Here is a 7,903-nt window from a genome sequence, read left to right on the forward strand (position 1 = left end):
TGCGTATATGAATTCACAGAGACTGAGGCAGCATGCGCAGTGCCTGCAGGGGTCTGCACCAGGTGGCATCTTGGAGCTGAAAGGAAAGGTGGGCACATGCCCCAGCCCTGACCCAGAAGCTATCTCCAATAGATAACCACTTGCAAGTGAAAATTTTATTTCCTCTAAGGGAGTCTCACTAGGGAAATAAAATACTCTTAAGGGTCAACTGCATGCCCAACAGTAAACAGCCAACAGAAAACAAACTCAATGACAATTATTTATTTATGACTGATTGTTGTAAATAAATATTTGTTTATTGTTTTTATGGGACTCCTGAGTGGAAACAGGTGCATCTCTGTGTCTGTATCTGCTTCTTGCACCTTTGCTCCCGATCTTATCCTTCTGTTTGGTTGGTCTTATTTCATTGTGTTAGTTTTATCTTATCTTACTATTGTCCCTTAGAAGCCTGTTTGTTTTCTAATGAGAAACAGAAAAACAAGGTGGACCTGGATGGAAGGCAAGTTGGTAGAGGGGGACTGGGAGGAGTATAGGGAAGTGAATCCATAACCAGGATGCATTAATACATAAAAAAATCTACTTTCAATAAAATGGGAGATACATTTCAAAAAAGTAAAAGATCACAAGAAAAGGTTATACTAAGCAAAATGTGCTAAACTGTCCCTTTTTTATTATTCTTTCACTGAAAATGGACTTTTTTCCTCACCTAATATATTCTAACATTCTATTAAAAAAATAAAATTTTGTATCGAGCAAAGCTTGCTACAATGTTTTTATTAATTATCTTTACCCTTTGTGTCTTCTGAAAGTAAGTAGAATTTCAGGCTCAAACACATCTGGAGTCCCTAATGAAGGCCCTCAGATGTGTCCAGACCCAGACCCTGTTCAGCTGAAGACTTGCCTTTGTGCATATTATATACTTCCTTCACCTGGAAGGCAGATGCTCAGCAGGAATAAGAAAACTGAAGAGTCTCTGAATCTCTTGACACTAACTTATCAGATCCTAGTTGACAGGTTTTGTTTTCTATTATTTAAACCATACTATAGGGTAGTCAGGATGAATGAGTAAATGGATAGATAAATGGATGGATGGATGGATGGATGGATGGATGGATGGATGGTTGGATGATGGATGAATGGATGGATGATTGATGGATAGATGATGGATGGATGGATGGATGGATGGATGATGAATAGATAGATGATGGATGGATGAATGGATGGATGATTGATGGATGGATGGATGGATGATTGATGGATAGATGATGGATAGATGGATGATGAATAGATAGATGATGGATGGATGGATGGATAGATGGATGGATGGATGGATGGACAGATCGGTAGATGGATTGAAATATATAAGGGTGAAAGAGCACATAGATGGATAGAAGGCAGAGAAGGTGAGATTATATTCTAGAAAGGACAGAAGGTAACAAGCAAATAAATATAATGTGAAAGATAGTAAGTAATGCTGAGTCCTGTGATAAGAAAAAAATTAAAATGGAGAGTTTGGGACTGGGTAGGTCCCAAGTAGTAGGATCAAGGAAGGTTGTGAATAAATAATTAAGAAGAGGGTAGTTTGGGCTCACATTGGTTTGTTCCCCAGGGAAGACCATGTTCACAGCAAAAGCACTACACAGTGGACAATAATAGAACTTGACTTGACATCAATAGAGCAATGTGATTAGACAAAGATGGTGATAAAATTGGCTGATTTTGACACTATAGCAGGTCAAAATGTAAGACTAACGTGAGCATAAACACACACACACACACACACACACACACACACACACACACACACACCAAGGACTTCTTAAATGAAATCAAACAAAGTAAGAAAGTTAACAAAGAGGTTAAAAGTTGATGCTTTGATTGAGCATGGAATACTCATTAATGATCCTCAAAAGCCTGTGTCTCTAGAGGTGATCTGTCACTGGTCAGTACATAAGTTCACATTAGCAAAGTCACAGTCTCCATGCACTCACTATGGCTTTGAGGACTGCCTTTTAGAATAGAAGATAATGCTATGAGTCAAGATGGAACTATGGTGATGAGGAACTGACCTCAGTTCCTCCCAACCCAATGTGCAGAGCTTTTTGCATTGGGGTTTTGTTGTTCTTGCCATTGAGAATGTGATGTGTTTCCTTACCCTCCTAAGTCTGAGCTGTCTACATAGCTTTTCTTTTACCAAGAAAATTTCAAGTTAGGAAGTTAGCACACATGGTAAAGTGCTTGCTCTGTAAACACAAAGCAAGTGAAAGATCTGTATGACAAGAACTTCAAGACTCTAAAGAAAGAAACTGAAGATCTCAGAAGATGGAACTATCTTCCAGGCTCATAGATTGGCAGGATTAATATAATAAAGATGGCCATCTTGCCAAAAGCAATCTACAGGTTCAATGCAATCCCCATCAAAATTCCAACTCGATTCTTAATAGAGTTAGAAAGAGCAACTTGCAAATTCATTTGAAATAACCAAAAAAAAAAAAAAAAAAAAAAAAAACCCAGAATAGAGAAAACTATTCTCAACAATAAAAGAACTTTTGTGGGGAATCGCCATCTCTGACCTCAAGCTATATTACAGAGCACTAGTGATTAAAAAAACTATATGGTGTTGGTGCAGAGACAGGCAGGTAGATCAATAAAATAGAATTGAAAACCCAGAAATGAACCTACACATGTATGGTCACTTGATCTTTAACAAAGAAGCTAAAACCATCTACTGGGAAAAAAGATAGCATTTTCAACAAATGGTGCTTGTTTTACTGGCAGTCAGCATGTAGAAGAATGCAAATCAATCCATTCTTATCACCCTGTACACAGCTCAAGTCCAAGTAGATCAAGGACCTCCACATAAAACAAGATACACGCAAACTTTGCTGAACAGAACACTAATGGCTTATGCTCTAAGATCAAGAATCGACAAATGGGACCTCATAAAACAGCAAAGCTTATGTAAGGCAAAGGACACTGTTATTAGAACAAAATGACAAGAAACAGATCAGGAAAAGATCTTTGTGAATCCTACATCTGATAAAGGGATAATATCCAATATATACAAAGAACTCAAGAAGTTAGACTTCAGAAACTCAAATAACGCTACTAAAAATGGGGTACAGAGCTAAACAAAGAATTCTCAAGTTTGGAATATCAAATGGCTGGGGATCATCTAAATAAAAGTTCAACATCCTTAGTCATCAGAAAAATGCAAATCAAAACAACACTAAGATTCCACCTCACACCAGTCAGAATGACTAAGACCAAAAACTCAGTTGACAGCAGATGCTGATTAGGATGAGGAGAAAGAGGAGCACTCCTCCACTGTTGGGATTGTAAGCTGGTACAACCACTCTGAAAATCAGTCTGGAGGTTCCTCAGAAAATTAAACATAGTACTACCTAAGGACCCAGCTATATCACTCCTGGACATTAACCCAAGAGATGCTCCAACATATAACAAAGACACATACTCCACTATGTTCAAATATGTCTTATTTATAATAGCTAGAAGCTGAAAAGAACCCAGATGTCCTTCAACAGAGGAATGGATACAGAAAATGTGGTACACTTATACAAGGAAGTATGACTCAGCTATTAAAAACAATGACTTCATGAAATTCTTAGGCAAACGGATGGAACTTGAAGGTATCATCCTCAGTGAGGTACCCAATCACAAAAAAACACACAAGGTATGCACTCACTGATAAATAGATATTAGCGCAAAAGCTTGGATTACCCAAGATACCATTCACAGACCACATGAAGCTCAGAAGAACAAAAACCAAAGTGCAGATGCTTCAGTCCTTCTTAGAAGGGGGAACAAAAATATTCACAGGAGAAAATACAGAGACAAAGTTTGGAGCAGAGACTGAAGGAAAAGCCATCCAGAGACTGCCCCACCTGGGGATCCAGACCATATACAGCCACCAAATCCAGACAGTATTGCTGATACCATGTGCTATGATGGAAACCCGTAAGCAGCAACCAGGAACTCAGCTCTTTTATTTTATACTTCTAAATCAAGGAGGTAAGTTTGTTGTATACAGCCAAACAAAGAACCATGTTCAGCCAATCCCAGAAGAATATCTCTATAGGGGATCAGTTTAAGGCTACAGTTATTAAAGAGGAGGAAGCTGGGGTTGATAGTTTCTACACACTATCCAATTGTTGCAACATACTGGTCTTTGGACAGGGTCAGTCTTTGCCATTTCAATGGGTCTGAGGCACTGGATCCTTAACACGGGCATGCCCACATCAGCAACACACATTAATTCAGAACTGCATCTGCTCCCCACCGCTTTCTATTCATCTCCCCCTGAAGAAACTGAGGGTCAAATAAAAAAAAATGCCTCTTAACTCAGATTTTGTTGCTAGAAAGGGTAATCATGAAATGTCTGTCTATCCCGACACATGCTGCTTTCCCAGCTCTGAGAATGTGGTGAGGCCCGGAAGGCGCCTGGGATGGGAAACGTAAGACTGTGCTTACTCTTCAGTGCAGAACCCTGTACACTGCCATGCAGGGCGCTGAAGATGTCTCCAGAAGACGGAGGAAGCAAGGGCCATTCAGTCATGCATATATCAGGTGAATGAGACTTTATTTCACATCCTGGGTGCCTGGCATGCCTCCCAGCAGCCTTGAAATGGTGCACAGGAGCAGGAGAAATACTAGGCTGGTGCCCTGAGCCTGCAATGGGATAGCTGGCTCTTTCCTTGCAGGTGGGTTGATTAATAGCTCTGTTCAGAAACACCTCAGCTGCTGTTTTCAGTTTCCCCTTCCTGCAGAGCCTTAATCACTGGCCTTCACCTGTGGAGTTGCTCTAAATGACTTACGTGCATGTTTTTCAGTGGGGAAACAACTCCTCAGGTTGTGACAACATGCCAGAGGTGGCAGAACTCCCAGCTTATTTCAAACCTCACAGCTTTAACCAGGTAAGAAAACAGGCCAAGGAAACACCACTACTTCTGGTTGAACACCGAAAGTCAGAACCCCACCTTCACCTAAGGTTGGAAAGACACCTGTGGCAGGAGCTGTGAGATTGAACCACTCTCTAATTAGCTAACTGGCCCATTCTTTAGCAAGTGTACCCCTCCTTCCGTAGCTCAGTTCATTTGGGTGTCAGCTTCTTCAGGACTCGGGTCCATACAGTTTCAACATGGCCACAGTTGCTTTTGTATTGGTGTGTGTGTGTGTGTGTGTGTGTGTGTGTATGTGTGTGTGTGTGTGTGTGTGTGTGTGTTTGCATGTGCACACATGTACTTTGGTTGGGTAGAACCCAAGACTTCAAGCATGTATATAGGTGCTTTACAATTGAGCTACACCCCAATTTTACATTTCATTACATAAATGCAATCTTCACAGAAATCTAACCTCAGTTTATAAATACAGACTCTGGTCTAAGACAAAATATTTGCACTGTTGGAACTGGAGTTCTAAATCAGAGGTTTGAGACCACACATTTGAGAAATGTTTTAAGATAATGATGGTGGTGATGGGTGATGGTGGTGGTGATGGTGGTGGTAATGGTGGTGGTCATGGTAATGGTGGTCATGGTGATGGTAAAGATACTTGGGCTCTGGTTACTACTTGAACTGGTTCAACATGAAACCCTCAGGTATTATAAATTTTTTAAAGAAATGATTTTTTCAACTTGAAAAAATTTTAAATAATAGTCTGAATTTGTATTGAAATTTTATTATGTTTTACTTGATTGGGTATACCTTGAATTCTAGATTTGTGTTAACACTTATCCTTGAAAACATACATATGAGTAGCATTATATGGATTTAACAGGTTATCATTAGGAATGTGTGTGTGTGTGTGTGTGTGTGTGTGTGTGTGTGTGTGTGTGTGCATACAATGTATGCATGCAATAACAATTGGTAAAGGGTGCCATTAATTTGAAAGAGAGCAGGGATGGGTATGTGGGAGGTTTGGGGAAAGAAAAGGGAAGGGGAAAATGTTATAATGAAATCGCAATCTCAAAACTAAACCAGAAAGGTTAATATAAAATGTATATAATGATGGTATTTTTTTAAAACACCGTCCTCTCACAATGACTGTAGGTGATGTACACCCAGGACTGAAGAGGATTCCGTGCTGGTTTGTTCTCTGATAGATTTAAAAACTGCCTTCTGAGATCTCACCAAGACCTGTGACCCCGACTCTACGTGAGACATACAGCCCAAAATCATCATGCGTGAGTGCATTTCAGTCCATGTGGGGCAGGCAGGTGTTCAGATGGGCAATGCCTGCTGGGAGCTCTACTGTCTGGAACATGGGATTCATCCTGATGGACAGATGCCCAGCGACAAGACCATTGGTGGAGGGGATGACTCCTTCACCACCTTCTTCTGTGAAACTGGAGCTGGAAAACATGTGGCTCGGGCAGTCTTTGTGGATCTGGAGCCTACTGTAATTGATGAGATCCGAAATGGCCCATACCACCAGCTTCCACCCAGAGCAGCTTATCACTGGGAAAGAAGATGCAGCCAACAACTATGCCCGTGGTCACTACACCATTGTCAAGGACATCATTGACCCAGTGCTGGACCGGATCCGAAAGCTGTCTGATCAGTGTACAGGACTTCAGGGTTTCCTAGTATTTCCACAGCTTTGGAGGGGGCACCGACTCTGGCTTCACCTCTCTGGTGATGGAGCGGTTTTCTGTTGACTATGGCAAGAAGTCCAAGCTGGAGTTCTCCATCTGCCCAGCTCCACACATGTCCACGACTGTGGTGGAGCCCTATAACTCCATCCTGACCACGAATACCACCTTGGAACACTCAGACTGTGCCTTCGTGGTGGACAACGAGGCCATTTATGACATCTACCGCCGTAACCTGGATATTGAGCGCCCAACCTATACCAACCTCAACCCCCTCATCAGCCAAATTGTCTCCTCCATCACAGCTTCCTTGCGCTTTGATGGGGCCCTCAATGTGGACCTGACAGAGTTCCAGACCAACCTGGTACCCTACCCTCGAATCCACTTCCCCTTGGCTACCTATGCACCAGTCATTTCTGCAGAGAAGGCCTACCATGAGCAGCTGTCAGTGGCAGAGATCACCAATGCCTGCTTTGAGCCTGCCAACCAGATGGTGAAATGTGACCCTCGGCACGGCAAGTATATGGCCTGCTGCCTGCTGTACCGTGGAGATGTGGTACCCAAGGATGTGAATGCTGCCATTGCTGCCATCAAGACAAAGCGCAGCATCCAGTTTGTGGACTGGAGCCCCACAGGCTTCAAGGTTGGTATCAACTACCACTGTGGTGCCTGGGGGTGACCTGGCCAAGGTTCAGCGTGCAGTGTGCATGCTGAGCAACACAACCGCCATTGCTGAAGCCTGTGCCCGCCTGGACCACAGTTTGACTTGATGGATGCCAAGAGGGCTTTTGTACACTGGTATGTGGGTGAGGGAATGGAGGAAGGGGAGTTCTCTGAGGCTCGAGAGGATATGACTGCCCTGGAAAAAGATTATGAGGAAGGAGGCATCGACTCCTATGAGGACGAGGATGAGGGAGAAGAATAGACAGCTACTTGGGGCCTGTTCATTGTGTTTATTGCAAAATCCTTTCGAAATAAACAGTCTCCTTGCATGGTTAAATAAATAAATAAATAAATAAATAAATAAATAAATACTGCCTTCTAAAGGTCTGGCCCTGGGTCTTAGCCTCTGCCACCACGACAGAGAGCGCCAGCAACACTCAGCAAGCCTTACACATTTATTATGCAACTATTTAGCCTTATGTCTATGTAGACATAAATTTTAAATAAATGAATTAAGATTGAAAGAGTTAAAATTTCAAGTTGGCACCACTGACCCTGCTTTGAGGACAAGTGTGCTTCAAGGCTAAGAACAAAATAACTTGTTTAAAGAAATGGCCCAAACCCAGACCG

At 42.0% G+C, this 7,903-nt stretch overlaps 1 pseudogene across 1 annotated transcript; it reads left to right on the forward strand.

Annotated features, from left to right (window-relative positions):
- Positions 1-6,163: 6,163 nt before the first annotated feature.
- On the forward strand, positions 6,164-7,535 carry LOC308416239 (tubulin alpha-4A chain-like; annotated as a pseudogene). The gene has a single exon. The product of its transcript is annotated as a tubulin alpha-4A chain-like (transcript).
- The last annotated feature ends 368 nt before the right edge of the window (positions 7,536-7,903 follow it).

This window comes from Micromys minutus (genome assembly GCF_963924665.1).
Source record: "Micromys minutus genome assembly, chromosome: 2".
NCBI classification, from domain to species: domain Eukaryota; kingdom Metazoa; phylum Chordata; class Mammalia; order Rodentia; family Muridae; genus Micromys; species Micromys minutus.